The 17,589-nt window shown below is 33.6% G+C and overlaps 2 pseudogenes; one reads left to right on the top strand and one right to left on the bottom strand.

The window, feature by feature from the left end:
* Positions 1–12,052: 12,052 nt before the first annotated feature.
* Positions 12,053–15,804, top strand: LOC138305746 (uncharacterized; annotated as a pseudogene).
* Positions 15,805–16,388: 584 nt separating this feature from the next.
* LOC138306721 (uncharacterized) lies at positions 16,389–17,296 on the bottom strand (annotated as a pseudogene).
* Positions 17,297–17,589: the final 293 nt, after the last annotated feature.

Raw genomic sequence — 17,589 nt, 5'->3', positions numbered from 1 at the left:
CTATTTCCCCTATTGGGCCCCGCCCTTCCTGCCCCCGGCGGGTCAGAGCCAAAATTTATACAAGGTCTATTCCCCTTCCCCCAAGGATGTTTCTGGCCAAATTTGGTTACAATCCATGCAGAACTCTAGGACAAGTAGCGATTTATAGGATTTACCTCTATTACCCCTATTGGGCCCCGCCCCTCCTGCCCCGGGGGGGTCAGAGCCAAAATTTATAGAAGTTCTGTTTCTCTTCCCCCAAGGATGTTTCTGGCCAAATTTGGTTACAATCCGTCCAAAACTCTAGGACAAGTAGCGATTTATAGGATTTACCTCTATTACCCCTATTGGGCCCCGCCCCTCCTGCCCCCGGGGGGGGGGGGGGTCAGAGCCAAAATTTATACAAGTTCTGTTTCCCTTCCCTCAAAGATTTTTCTGGCGAATTTTGGTTACAATCCATGCAAAACTCTAGGACAAGTAGCGATTTATATGATTTACCTCTATTACCCCTATTGAGCCCCTTCCTCCTGCCTCCGGGGGGTCAGAGCCAAAATTTATACAAGTTCTGTTCCCCTTTCCCCCAAGGATGTTTCTGGTGAAATTTGGTTACAATCCATGCAGAACTCTAGGACAAGTAGCGATTTATAGGATTTACCTCTATTACCCCTATTGGGCCCCGCCCCTCCTGCCCCCCCCCCCGGGGGGGGGGGGGGGGGGGTCAGAGCCAAAATTTATACAAGTTCTGTTCCCCTTCCCCCAAGGATGTTTCTGGCTAAATTTGGTTACAATCCATCCAGAACTCTAGGACAAGTAGCGATTTATAGGATTTATCTCTATTACCCCTATTGGGCCCCGCCCCTCCTGCCCCTGGGGGGTCAGAGCCAAAATTTATACAAGTTCTGTTCCCCTTCCCTCAAGGATGTTTCTGGCCAAATTTGGTTACAATCCATGCAAAACTCCATAACTAGTAGCGATTTATATGATTTACCTCTATTTTCCATATTGGGCCCCGCCCCTCCTTCCCCCGGGGGGTCAGAGCCAAAATTTATACAAGTTCTGTTCCCCTTCCCCCAAGGATGTTTCTGGCCAAATTTGGTTACAATCCATGCAGAACTCTAGGACAAGTAGCGATTTATATGATTTACCTCTATTACCCCTATTGAGCCCTTCCTCCTGCCTCCGGGGGGTCAGAGCCAAAATTTATACAAGTTCTGTTCCCCTTTTCCCAAGGATGTTTCTGGCCAAATTTGGTTACAATCCATGCAGAACTCTAGGACTAGTAGCGATTTATAGGATTTACCTCTATTTCCCCTATTGGGCCCCGCCCCTCCTGCCCCCGGGGGGTCAGAGCCAAAATTTATACAAGTTCTGTTCCCCTTCCCCCAAGGATGTTTCTGGCCAAACTTGGTTACAATCCATGCAGAACTCTAGGACAAGTAGCGATTTATAGGATTTACCTCTATTTCCCCTATTGGGCCCCGCCCCTCCTGCCCCCGGGGGGTCAGAGCCAAAATTTATACAAGTTCTGTTCCCCTTCCCCCAAGGATGTTTGTGGCCAAATTTGGTTACAATCCATGCAGAACTCTTTGACAAGTAGCGATTTAAAGGAAATGTTGACGGACAGACGGACGACGGACGCCGACGGACGACGGACGCCGCGCCATGACATAAGCTCACTGGCCCGTACATATCGGAATTGTTCGGATACTTCCGAGCTATTTTAAACAAAAAAAAAAAGGAAATTTAATTGTTTAGCAACTTTGCGAATACGAACTTTACAAAAGTCGGTAAATACCGAACGTTTATGATTTAGAGAGGCGGATATGTAGAACGATTTAAATAATTTCCTATGCCAAAGATACACCAAGTCACAGACCATACAACTTTAACAACAGAATGGCCGTTATCATTTATAACTATGTCCGCAATACTATCTCTTTGCAGCATTGAACTTATTAGCACTGTATATCGATGCTAAAGGAAGTTTGTAATGTTTTGAATGCAAGCATTCGAGTTTTCAGTTTCAATAGGTGAACCGTAGCATACCGGTATAATGATTTTCGTCTGGAAACGCATAAAAAATATGTATAGGAGAAACACCGAAGCAGAAACTGTGGAATAGTCAAAATAATTAATTGTTCGAGACCCGTAAAGCCGAGAACTATTCATTATCTTGACTATTCTACAATTTGAGGTGTTGCTCATACTTAAAACATGGCACCGAAAGTTACCGGTACTTTCCACTATTACATTGTACACTGGGTATCGTTTAACAATTCAACAGCTCGCAGGTAAACCCCTACTACCTATTTAACCCTTGAGACCTATTCATGATTCATTTCATTACCTCACTCGGAAAACAAGAATCATGATATGAATGTATTTTTTCTTAAAGAACCATTCACAGGTACTATATGGTACTCACACTGAAACATTTACTTAGTTTAGTTTTCACAATTCAACATGGAGGACCATACATATATGGCTCTGTATGCAGATTTTGAACAAAGCAGTGATGATTTCTGGATATACATTTTAAGTGATATGGGCAAAAATCTTTTCCCATGAAGCACAACCCTCAGAGGGATCTAATCAAAAAAACAAAAAAAACAACAAAAAATATGCCCATTTTTTTTAACATAATACTACTGGTACATATAGCAAAAACAAGTGACATCGTGTTGCAAAAGTGTGTGTTTTTGAAAATATTCCTTTTTGATTATTATCTTCATGAAAGGTGTTGGGATGTAAATAGATGCCATTTTTATGGAATATGAAGTGATTTGGATAACGACATATGGAAAAATCATGTCAAGCATTGCATCTTCATTTCATTTTGGCAGATAATTCAGCATTTGTCTCATGGAATTTAATCTTAATCTTCTCCCCTTTGGATTTGTTATAGTGAATTCTTTTCTTGATTGTGAATACAGAGTCTGTGAAAGAAATGATGAAATTTACTTTTGAATGAAGCGATGAAAATTTTATAAATATCGGTATTATGAAAAGACATCACAACAACCTTGACAAGTACATGGGTTAATCTTTAATGCATCTCTCCGTGGATTTAGTGAATAAGGATGTATTTCTGACTACATGCTATGCTATGTTCACCGGTCTCTGTATTTACCTTCAACAGTGGAATAGTTACCTTTTCCCGTGGAATAGTCAAATATTTTGGTAATATACAGGTGTAAACCTTGTCAGGAAAAAGTGGATCGCATACAAAAGGCAAGTTTTAGACTCAGTTAAAGGACCTTTTTCAGCAATTTTTTTCTTATATAAATATAACTCCCTTTCATCTTTCACAGACCTATTCGAAGGGGTTTCATTTCGGCCATACCACCAACACTCTTAATGCAATATAAACATATTGAAAAGGTTTTAATGTCAGTATTTTTACTACTTCAGTTCTGATTAATTTTTAATATCTTTGCTATACAATATAGCCAGTCGGAAAATCGATTACGCATGAGAAAATGCAGAAGTTGTCGCGCATGAAAACAAACAACGGAACACTGTCTACCGGAAATAGTATAAATGGAAATCTTAAAGTGTCTATCGAGAAGTAAAATGTTTTAGAAATATTGAATAAATGGCATAAGAAAAGCTATGGTTGAACTATATTTTGTTTACTCTCTGATCTTGACAACATTTTCCGCCAAACTGATGTCAGCTGTTTTGGGATTCCATCAATTGACCAGCTATAACATCAATTGCATATTGTTGAAGAAAAATGTATGTTATTGTAACACTTAATTAACAGAAATGGTCTTTCAAAAATATAAATATAAGGAATTAACGAGTGTCCTCTAAAATATTTGTACAAAGATGTATATACACCTGTCCAGTAAACAACACAAAATAGCAATTATTCCTTAAGAGACCTGCATGCATCTTCTATTATGGTTGATTGTGGAGTAAAACGTTAACAATCAAACTTAATTTGTAGATAACATATATCGCCTTCGGGCTAGTCTGAAATACAATATCTGCCGATATACCCTCCACGCACTGTGCCATCTCATAACCATTTTAAAAATTACGTAAATGCACAGCCAAATGTTAAAAGGCTACGTCTATTGTAAAGATTACAGACAACTAAACAATAAACGTATCAACAAACCTTTAGACCGTCACTAATTACAGGTACCTTACACATACACCGTTATATAAATGACTATCGTTGAGAGTAGGACGATTTCTGCCTCATCATAAAACTAATGGAGAGTAGAACTGGCCTTATGCTGAACGTTTTATTTTGTTCCCCATAAAATACACAATGTCGCGTGTCTGATTTCCCTACAATACTTCATGTTATCCCACCTGCAACACAGACTGACTACTTACTAGCGCGTGCTATATCGGCTGGTTACGATATTAAATTAAAGGGACGGACAGGTAAAACGATAAGCACTCGTCGACATTTAAAATGCTCTATACTGATCATCATTAAGTTTTAGAATATCTTATTTTCTCTCATACCTATACGTGTAATACTGGCTGGTCTAGGGCAACATTTATGATCCTCGAGTAGAATATCACTATCTTTCATATTCACATAGTCTTATTATCTAGCATTTTTGATAATCGCCATTTTTTATATCTCGCCTACGCTAGAATTTGCTACATCAGTGATGAACTTTTATTAAATGCAAATGGTGGGTATACAATTATCTAAAACAAAATCCTAATGATAGACTACATATATGAAACACTTTAAAAATATATATTTTTTTAATGGATAAACATAATATTATCCTTGAATTTGAACAAAAAAATACAAGTTCCTGTATTTTTTATAACATATAATGGAGAAAGATCGTTGATAAAGACGGCAGTGACACCGTAAACAAGTGTTTAATTACATTTTCATTTCTGCTGAATGTTACATATTATCTGGAATGTTGTTTGATGGCATTTTAAAGGAAAACAAATGCGCCCTTTTTTACATTATATATTACCTACAAATCCCTACTACCCAAATACACATAACGACTGAAATCATTTGTATTGTGGTTACACACGAATATTTCCATTTTAAATGTTTAGTATATTATGTTGAATGCATGCACGTATCAATAGACCTTTAACAGCCATGTTTATGTAAATCGTATATCATAGTATATAGATTGCGTGATTGAGTGAATCATGGTATACCCCATAAAACCTGCCCGGATGTCCGATTTCGTTATAATCACATACACTATTGCTTATTTAAGTTTCTTAGTCATAATGTGTCTGTCCAATGAATGGGACCATGATATATTGATAAAAACTACACGTTGCCTGTTGTCCAATCCAATTGTTAATACTTTATTATTTTATGATTTATTTTATAGTTATGTTTATATTTCTTGTATTACCAATGCAATATGAGATGAAAAAAAACGAGTTTTTGAAAACTGGCTCGGCTCGACTGGTTTATTAATCGCTTAAAAATTATACGTAATAATACGTGTATATTTTCATAGTTATCATGGCTGTATAGCTGCTATTATTCAGGATTTAATTCTCGAACAATATTTATCTAATGTGTACATAAATGCATATATTTTATTTTGAGTATAATTTACAAAGTACATGTATTGTATACAAAACAGTATTGCATACATGTATATATATGCAAACACACATGTATATATATTATTCATGTAATTCCAAAGATTCAAATCACTCTTGTATTAAATTACTTGTAATCAAATGATAACAAAGATTACTTTCTTTCTACTTGTATATATACGTTCAGTATTGACCTCAAATACCCCACCAATCTGCTAGTGGCACGTGATATACAGCCATCGCCCCTCCCGCAATTAGTTACACATGACTCCGGTAGGAAACCATGTCATTTAAGGGAGATTGGAAATAACGGGGGTAGAAACATCGTGACATTGGAAAGCATCGAAGTGAGTCTTCAATTTGTCTGATTACCCAGATACGATTATACGGACAAATTTTACTGATTTGGGCTTTACACAAAAGTGTTTACAGAGCTTTAAACAGTCACTGATTATAAACATTGTATTGTAAATAAAAATACAATATTTTTATATGGCTACTGATTAGTTCCAGAAGCGTGTTGTTGAGCCCCAGTAAAATGCATACGTTCTCCTGTATGATGTCGCCACAGTAGTTCATGTTATCTAACCTGTAACCCAAACTGACTACTTGGTAATATAACACACGTTACCTGTCGTTTCCGACTCCACATGATGGTTATATACTAAACCTACCAAAGTAAAGGGACGGATTGGTGTAGTGATAAACAATCGACGCCATTTAAAGTTCCATGTACTTCACTAATGTGTTAAAGCTATCAATCTACCTGTAATCTAGCCTGGCTACTCTATCGCACACGACACCGTTTGTTTTCATATAATGGTTGTATCGCACACGTCCTTTTAAAGGGACGGGGAAATGTAACGATATACACTCACGTACATTTACACTGCTGCCACTTAGGCCTAATCATAAGGAAAATGTTTCAACGAAATACGACGGTATCTCATGTGTCAATTTCGATTGTTTAAACGCATCTGTATATATATGTTAAAGGTAAGTTTTTGTTCAACTTTATACTGATTACTATATATACTGTTTACTTTATACTGGTTACTTTATACTGTTTACTTTATACTGGTTACTTTATACTGATTACTTTATACTTTTTACTTTATACTGATTACTATATACTGATTACTATATATACTGTTTATTTTATACTGATTACTATATACTGATTACTTTATACTGTTTACTACATGCTGATTACTTTATACTGATTACTGTATACTGACTACAATATAATGCTTACTATATATTAATCACATTATACTGTTTACTTCATACTGATTACTTCATATTGTTTACAATATACTGATTACTATATACTGATTACTTTATACTAATTATTATTTACTAATTAATATATACTGATTACTTTATACTGATTACTACATACTGATTACTATATACTGATTATTATATACCGATTGCTTTATACCGATTACTACATACCGATTACTACATACTGATTACTTTATACTGATTATTATATACTGATTACTTTATACTGTTTACTTTATACTGATTACTTTATACTGTTTACTATATATACTGTTTACTTTATACTATACTGATTACTATATACTGTTTACTATATACCGATTAATATATACTGTTTACTTTATACTGAATACTATATAATGATTACTTTATACTGATTACTACATACTGTTTACTTTATACTGATTACTTTATGCTGATAACTTTATACGGATTACTATATACTTATTACTTTATAACTGATTATTATATACTGTTTAATTTATACTGATTACTTTATACTGATTACTTTATACTGATTACTATATACTGATTACTATATACTGTTTACTTTATACTGATTACTTTATACTGATTATTATATACTGTTTAATTTATACTGATTACTTTATACTGTTTAATATATACTATTTACTATATACTGTTTACTATATACTGTTTACTTTTATATTGATTACATTCTACTGGATAATATATACTGTTTACTTTATACTGATTACTATATATATTGACAACTATATACTGATTACTATATATTAATCACATTATACTGAATACTATATACTGATTATTATATACTGTTTACTTTATACTGATTACTATATACTTATTTATATATACTGATTACTATATACTGATTAATATATACTGTTTAATTTATACTGATCATTTTATACTGATTACTTTATACTGTTTAATATATACTGATTACTTTATACTGATTACTATATAATGATTAGTATATACTGATAACTATATATTGATTATTATATATTGATCACTATAAACTGACTACTATATATACTGATTATTATATATTGATTAGTATATACTGATTATTATATACTGATTACCATATACTGATTACTTTATACTGATTATCATATACTGTTTACTATATACTGATAACTTTATACTGATTACTTTATACTGATTACTTTATACTGATTACTTTATACTGATTACTTTATTCTGTTTACTATATACTGATCACTTTATACTGATTTCAATATACTGATTACTTTATACTGATTACTTTATACTGATTACTTTACACTGATTATTATATAATGTTTAGTTTATACTGAATACTATATACTTATTACTTTATACTGTTAACTTTATACTGGTTACTATATACTGACTACTATATACCGATTATTATATATTGATTAGTATATACTGATTACTATATACTGATTACTATATACTGATTGCTTTATACTGATTATCATATACTGTTTACTATATACTGATAACTTTATACTGATTACTTTATACTGATTACGTTATTCTGTTTACTATATACTGATCACTTTATACTGATTATTATATATACTGATTATTATATATTGTTTACTTTATACTGATTACTGTATACTGATTACTTTTTTACTGATTACTATATACTGATTAACTTTATCTTTATTGCTTTTTACTGATTAATTTATACTGATTACTTTATACTGATTTAAGGAATATATGTTTATTTTGTTGATGTTATGAGGGTATTATGGTAATGGAGCACGTGTAAAGTATGTAACCCCGGCAAACCGGGGTACATGAAATTTACACGGGCTCCATTATCATTATACCCTCATAACCTCATCAAAATAAACATCTATTCCTTATATTTACAGTTTTTTTTAAGTAAATGATTATTATCTTTTCTCGCAGCAGTTGCATATTTTTCATTAAAATACCCATATTTTTTTCTCTCCCGTCATCGTCAACGAATTCGATTGAACACCTAATTGGAATCGAGTTATTCATATGTTCCCGCCAAAAGTGACCACACGTTGCTACGCCATCGACTATTCACGCAACAATAGAATCGCCGCGCGTGTTGTGCTAACATCATACACTGATAATGATAATACTAGAAAGCATGGTTATTGAGTCCATGTCAGTGCAAACTATAAATATTACTATATACTGATTACTTCATACTGATCACTATATACTGATCACTTTATACTGATTACTTTATGAAATGTTCCAAATAAATTAACTAACCAAAAAAATGCTGCATTTCTGTTTTTATTTGCAGCTTAGAGTTTAGGCAACCACGTTTGCAATTTTATTCCGTGTAGCCTTTGTTGTTTACCATTCTTTATTGAAGGACTAAGAAAGCTCGTTGCTACGGAGTTCAAATCAGACTCCAGCTTGTACAATATTTATAGTTGACATACTTGGTAATGAGCAACAAAACGGAAATTTCTAATTGACCTACACTAGCTGATAATATCATCGGCTAGCCAAGCTCCATTATCAAATATCTGTCTACCAACAGTTAGGGGAAGGCAAAGGTCAAACGGAATTTGTTTAGACCACCTTTATGAGAAGAGGAGTTGCCAGCTAATCAATTCTTAATTTAGATTTGTATATTGCGTTTTCAAATAGTTAGAGAGACGCTTTATTTATTTATAAATGTTTCACATCATAATGTATGGGGGTGTACATTGCAACTTACTCATACCTGATCTCTGACCAAATAAAGTTGCAATGAATCACGAGCATAAACAATTGCTATGCATGAAATAGTTTAAACGTTATGTCATTAATATAATTCTTAAAGAGAAAAAATATCGTATTATACATGGGCATAATCACATTTTAGCAGCACCAAATCGATTTTTAACAAGTGAGGGCAATGATAAATTAGTCGATTGATATATATTGTTGATTTTGTATACTTGTAGAACAGGGAATTTGCGCGCGGAATCCATGATTAAGCGCATGATATACTGCACGAAACATAATTAGTACTAAGGGTGTACAATGCATGGCATGTATAACGAGAAAACGGTTTGGATATATACTTATAGAACAGAAAATTGCTTTTATAGATATTAGGGAGAAACTTAATGGTTTGTTTGTATACATACATACTAGGAAGAAATTATATAGTTTGTATACAGTCTAAGAGATATACTATATAGTTTGTTTACAACATATATGGCCTTTACACAAACAACCTATGGAGAACATATATGGTTTCTTCTACTGACTTAGGGATAAGATATATTAGGCCATGGATTAGGAGGGTCCCACATGCACCCTCCTACCCTCCCCCACCATTCTCCGAACCAATATTTTTCTCTTAAGCCTTATGACCCACTGATTACAAATTAAAAGGTTAACATTGCGTAAGTTGGGATGAACTTCCGGTCATGGTGTCATCAAGATGGTCATAATATTGACATTTTTCAACCAAAGCAGACAAATGAGGTATCAAAATCACGACAATAGCGCAACAAATACATATCAGGACCAAATAATCAAATATATGTAGTGATTTATATTCATTGTTTAGTGAAATTCTAGATGGCGCCCATCTTGATGACGTCATAACCGGAAGTTCATCCCAACTTATGTAATGTTAACATTTTGATTTGTGATCAGCGGGTTATCAGTGTTAAGAAAAAGAGTTTTTTTTGGGAGGGGGTGCATGTGGGACCCTCCTAGCCCATGGCCTGTACGGTTTGTATACAGACTTATTGAGGAAACATATAGTTTGTTTTTGTATACGGACTTAAAAGAATGAGTTAGCGCTAGTGCATTCTGATTATGCTGACAGGGACCTAACGATTTTTTTAGGGTCATCTTGTGATGAATCAAAGATGTTTTACCATGGACCTATTAAGGTGCTGCCAGGAACCTACGTAGTGGTAAAAAGGACTTCGCACTGGTGATGTCAGTTACATGTGTGTTACCAAGGACATACATGTCGTGCTGTCAAGGACATATTGGTGACCTTTTTTGGAACCTTCTAGCTATAAGGCTGGAAAGGTCAATCGCGAGATTATCCGAGATCTTACGTGACTTCGAGTTCTGGATACAAACAAACCAGACACGTGACATCACAACTTGACAGTTGGCAGTGCGGTTGGCAGGAACTTTATGTATCCTCTTATCAATGGCTTTCTCCATTCTATATTGGCTGAATTTTGTGTCGGGTACCAAAAAACTTCATCAGAAGTCCGAGATAGCCGTTCAATCCGATCATGTGCTTAAATTCTCGTATGACCGGGAAAATTTCTACGTACAGGGTCGGGTGCAAGCGAGCATGAGAGACAGGAGTTATCACGTTAACGTAAGTCAATGTTACCTATTAGATCACCCAATAATACTATCACAGTTTTTATTATATTGAACTTTAATCATTGCTGGTATTTTCGGATGTTAATAGCTGGATTTCATAGTAGTTACATGATCTTACAGAAGCTGGGTGTAATGTAGGCTTACACGTCAAAGATAAAGCTGGTGATATGAATTGGCCAAAATATTTTCAATATGTTGCAAGAAAATGGGGATATGCTCCTCAATATATAAATATAAAGAACAGTAGAACTTAATAAATAGGTCTACGTCCTGATAAACATATGAAATATACATGTGCATATGCATGTACTGTAGGCTATACAGTATTAATGTTATACGTATGCTAACCATGCATAAACTATAATCGGTCACAAACACTTTATTCTAGGTTACACTTGGAGATAATCACACTGTTGCTGACAGCATGTGCGATTGTGTGAATGGCAAAGACAAGTGTCACCACAAAGCTTCCCTTCTGTTATATGGGTAATGAAAAATTTAGATTATTATTGCAATATTGAAGACATGCAACTTCATAAATTGTTAGTGTGCTTGTGTGTTATGGATATACAAATATTCACACGATGTACTGTTTTGTGTAACTGTCATGTATAATCAAAACGTGTACATGTCATTATAAGCTATTGATCATTTTCGAACTCTGGTGTCACTGGTCGAGATAAATTTGGGTTGATTACTTTGTATGTATTGTAAAAAAAATATATACATGTATACTAAATACAAGGATATGCTTTTATATACATATGTAGAGTGGAAATTTTACAGCTTCAGTAAGATAATTTTATATAAGCGTTATAGAACAGTTGTAATTCATGCAGATAATTTAAAAACTTACAGAATTGATAAAAAATACATACATGCATGTATATTTATTGCAGGTATAAGAATGTTAGTAAAACGGATGTCAGGGCGTCCTGGATACAGCATCCTAAGAGTGCCCCACCCAGGAAAACTCTGACAATGGAGGAACTTTTCCCAACTCCGGCCAAACTAGCCAATTACAGGTATACATAAGTTAATATGTACATGTAGGTAGATTGATGGATAACATTAACCTAATTTTAGTACACATTTTTACACTCATCCTATTATATGCATGCTCATGCAGTCATTAAAAAGGAAATATCTGTATCTCGATACATACATACAGGAATTAAGGCATGAGTATGTCTTACTGCAACTTTCTGGTTTGTATCACTCAATAGGAAATTAAAATCAATATAACATTACATCACACTATATAGATATAAATGAAACATTACAGTTATTGTGTGCATTGCATAATTCTTCTATCAGGGCTATCTCAAGAACAGTTGAAAAGGAAGACGTTGCATTTCTATGTGGAAAATTGAGAGAACTGGGTCAATTTTCAGGTCACTTTATTAAGTGGTTAAACATGTTCATTCATTATATTTTTCTTTCATTTTTTTTTTTTTTTTTTTTTTTTTTTTTTTTGTTATTTTAAATTAAATTTTATATGTTGTTGTGTAATGCAGTTGGTGTATTATTGTTAAAGTGTATGGGGTAATATTGATTTAATATTTCCCATTACTGCATACATGCATGTATAATATGATATTTATCATACAACATATACACACACACTTCTCAATTGAGGGAGAATGACTTGTACAGTTCCCGTTTCACTGTTCTGTTAATTTTTTCCAGTTTTATCAACAAATTTATGTTCCTGGTATATGGTTGTTTAATTTCATTTGAAGAGTCAGAAAAGAGCTCGAGCATACAATATAAAAGATGCTTGAAAGTTTATTTTCTGCCAAACTTTACAAGAAACAGGAAACATAGTAATGAAAAGACAAAAGGTTATCAATTTAATAAAGTACCATATTCGCCATAATTAGTGCCCCTCTCCCAATAAGTGACACTCCCTTTTTCCGAAGTTGAGGTTGTATAAACAATATATATTTTTTATAATGTGTGATGCTTCTGACATCAGCACATTGTATTCCATTTGAACTTAAGTGTTTCACATTGGAATCACAACATCATAATGCATCTCAAATAATAAAAGGCATATGCATAAGTACTGTAACAGATTAATGCAATATGTGTCATGAGTACAGACAGAGTTTAAATATGGCTGACGTGTTTATCTTTTGGTTCATTATATATCTATATATTAATACTGTAAGCGCCCCTTTGTTACCAGTTTTTAAGCACCCTAGGCACTTATTACGCTAAATATGGTACGTATCTTTTTATCACTACTTTTAAGACATGTCATAATTATAAAATATTTGAAAGTATTTAAATATTACATTAAATTTTAATGTAATATTTGAAGTTTTTCTCATTCATATAGAGATAATGAAGACAGAAAGTTTTAATTGATGCATTTCATAGTAAGTAATTATAGATTATTATAAAAAAAATTCAGCAATGCACTGGATTATCTCTGATGAGCCACCTGCCCCCAAACTGTCTATTCCCTGTATTGAGGATCTTTTGCTGACCCAGGACTATGCCAGTGCAATTGATAAGATCGGCTGGTTGAAATCAAAGCTTGTTGTTTCCCAGGACCAGATAAAGCAGGTTTGAAACAATATAGGATAACAAACACTTATAGTTACCTAATTACCTAATAGATAGGATTGAAATATAACTGTGGTATATAACAAAACAAATTTATGATTAGCATTTTAAACATCTGATGAATTAAGAATTGAATATACACAATGTAATGAATGTATGACGAAGTATTTTCAAAAACTAAAAATATCATAGGATAATTATGTAATTAGAAGATAAAAGATGCTTCCAGTTTAATTATACAAATGTAGACATTTCCAATAAAGCATTTGTTTTGTACATGTAAAAATCTCATCAAAGACAGAGGAAAGTTTCGTCAGGCCATAAACTTGCTTTCTTAACAAAGATTTAAGGCAAAGATAAAACCAAGTTTACATTTTCTTTAAATTACAGGTAGCAGCAGTTACAGAAGGCCAAAGGAATAACCATCTTTGGTCTCTTGCCAGAAAACATCGACTGACTGCTTCTAACTTTGGAGTAGCACTGGCTTCCTGGAGAAATAGGTTGGTGTGATAATTTTGGTCAAACGTTTATGCAGAATGATTATAATTAGAAGGAAATGCACTGAAATGAATAGCTTTGTCATACCTATACAAAATGCCTATATAAATATGATATGATACTGTAATATAAAAGACAGACTGAGAAAGATTTTTTATTCCTCTTTTTTTTTATCTTTTCTTCTTTTTTTCAGATTTCCACCATCACTGTTAAAAAAACTGTTGTCTTCATATAACCTTACTACCAAGGACGCTATTATTTGGGGCACAACTAATGAAAAAGTTGCCAAGGAAAGGTACTGTTCCTTTGGAGATGCAGTTGTTAAGGACACAGGTAAGTAAAAAAATGTTATCAAATTGAAGTGTAAGTAAAAAGAATTATCAGATTTAATTGGACTTGTAATACAATATTTTCATGAATTCCAGCCATAGGGATTTAAAAAAAAACTTTGGTTTGTTGCATTGACTTTGGTGGGCCACTGCAGAATTATGAAATACATATATAAAAAAATATTTGTCACATTTTTTATTAAAATGGATCTATAATAAAATCACATTTTCCTTTTTGACAATTCTTTTGCTTGTAGCAAAAGCTCCTGAAGGACACTATACATGTATATACCATATACAGTACTTAGCAGAAATTATTTATATTTCATATTGTTGTAGAAACTGCATGCCTTCTAGGTTTATTCAATCTATCTCTCTGATTTATTCTTAACATACATTCTACATTTGTATATTTTAGGTATTTGGCTAGATGACAGTGGTGTTCTTGGAGCAAGCCCTGATGGTATCATCTGCCGTCCAGTATCCCATAATTACCATCACCAGGTTGCTGAACTGGGCAGTGCTGTGGAGGCTTTACACATCAGCTTTCAGTGCACGCAATATGACAATTTCTGAGGCAATATCATCTGTCAAAGGATTTTGTTTAGGTATAAATCATAAGTCTACAAAAACAATTTGGAGAAATAATGATAGGATTTGCCTTAAGTTATTTTTCATTCTGCCTGTAGCCAAATAATGATTTTGCTAAAAATAACCTGATGTAACCAACATAAATTTGTATCTTGGGAAGTCACATAATAACGTGTCTTTCCTTTGCTAGGCAGGTGTGGTCCAAGGTCGATACTCACTTAAGAATATTTCTGATAAAAGGAACACATGTAGTTTAAAAGATAATTTCTATTTTTAAAATAAAAAGTAATCATTGAATTCTCGAGAACAATTAATTTCCACACATATTTATTATGTTTATCATTTATATTGGAATATATTGTATATATGATCCTTAAAAAGTTGTTGTGTAGTTATGCATTAGTAATTAAGTTTTTTTTCTTTTAAAGAAATCCAAGAATATGATGGACGATCGCGGTATAAACTAAAAGAAGACCACCCATACTACGATCAGATTCAAGGACAACTCCATATATTGAGAAAGTCTGCCTGTGACTTCGTGGTGTGGACATTAAAAGACATCGCAATCATTAGGGTTATGCAGGATGACTCCTGGTCTCCAAACATGGAGAAACTTTTGGAATTTTACTTCGGAGTCATCATTCCATTTATTCAAAAATAAGTACAGAAACATACATAGAGGATCTTACATGAGTGGCGATGTAATGTGAATTAAATTTATTAAAGAAGTTCAATAATTTGATATGCCACAAACCTTTTGGCGAGTGGAATATCAAATTACTTAACCAGTTTGATAAATTTCATAAAGTAGCCGCGAGTGCAAGATTCTATATTTATCACATAACTCATTGGCCTGTCCAGCGTGTTATACTGCCATGAAATAATATATCTTCAGACAATTGTAATGATGTCGCATGTAGTTTTGACGTCATAGTCTACCGTATATACATGTATGATGTCACATGATTGTCTCAGTAGATGCAAACATCAAATCTGATATTTCTATTGTTAAAAGTTATGTGATACAGTCTTACACTCGTGATTATGTAACAAATCAAACAAATGTATTATCAAACAAATTCCTCTATTTATCACATAACTTGTTTTTTATGGAAATGTAGACAAAACTCTCAATTTCGTTTCTAGATAAGCATGATGAAATCACACTCAGATTTGATGTTTCTATCTACCGAAACAATTGTCATATTTTGATCATATTATTAGTTATCACATTGCATAGTGGAAATCACATAGAAAGTTGTAGCTTATATATAATTACTGGTGTGTGAAAGTGCAGTTTTCTGCAATTTCAGCTATCATTGGTTCTTGGAAATTGACCAGCATTGAGCAAACCTGAAAGACCTTAGTACTGATATGGCGAAATTGTTGGGGGATGTGTGAGAGGATTTCAAAATTCTTAATCCTCTCATTCATTCTCTCAACATGTATCCTAGATCTTGCTATTTTCCTGCACATTTGAACCTCTGCAGGGGTGTACTGGTCTTTGTCTTTCAAAAAAGGTGGTATATTTAGATGCACACCTTGAGGGAGCAGGGAGTAGATTGTAAAGCCCTTATCTGCCAGTATCATATCACCTGGAGATAACTCAGATAGCATATTGCTATGCTCGACAATGGCAACATCTGATGTACTTCCAGGGTATAGTTTACTGACATAAACAACAGCACCATTTGGGGCAACACCTGTAACAGACTTCACTGTGTGCCTATTCTTATATGCACTGTATGTCTGTGCTTGGGCCTTCATGTCCTGTCCTGGTACATCTTGCGACACTTCTGTAGCATCGATGACCAGTCGACAGGAACTGAAGTCCCCAAAGCTAGCAGGCATAGAGGCTTTACAGTTAATCAAAGATGGAATATTACCTTCCATCATTCCCTCAAAAAAAACTTCATGTAGTGCAAATATGTGAGTAATTACAATGTTGTGTACAGTAGCTTTGCTTGTGCAAAAGCGCTCAGCTAGGTCAAGAAGGGGGCTGTTCATATTTAGCTTCATGAGGCACATGAGTAGCTGGTCTTCCCTTAAAATCAAAGTTGGTGTCCATCCATCGACATAGTTCAGGGGGAACTTTTGAGGGTGGCGTCAATAATAAGGAACTTCTCTGCTTTGAGGGATGTATACATCAGCATCTATAGATAACATGCAAAAACCTTCTAAGAATTTCGACTTGATTTTTTTATATAAAATTCATTTTTTTCAATATTTCACTTCCAAAATTAATTCAGTTCAAGGAAGTTAATTGTTTTTTTAATTACCTTGCTTTCAAATTCAATGATCTGGTTAATAGTTAAAGGGTGTTTCTTGGCTTTCAACTCTGTAATTTCACTCTCCAAATTTCCAATATGAAGTTTGAGTTCCTGAATCAAAGCCACATCAAAATTTCAAATAAATAATGTGATATAATAATTTACAAGGTTTTTAC

This window comes from Argopecten irradians, chromosome 13 (genome assembly GCF_041381155.1).
Source record: "Argopecten irradians isolate NY chromosome 13, Ai_NY, whole genome shotgun sequence".
NCBI lineage: Eukaryota > Metazoa > Mollusca > Bivalvia > Pectinida > Pectinidae > Argopecten > Argopecten irradians.
Note: the sequence above shows the minus strand (reverse complement) of the source record. Positions and strands in the feature narration are given on the sequence as shown.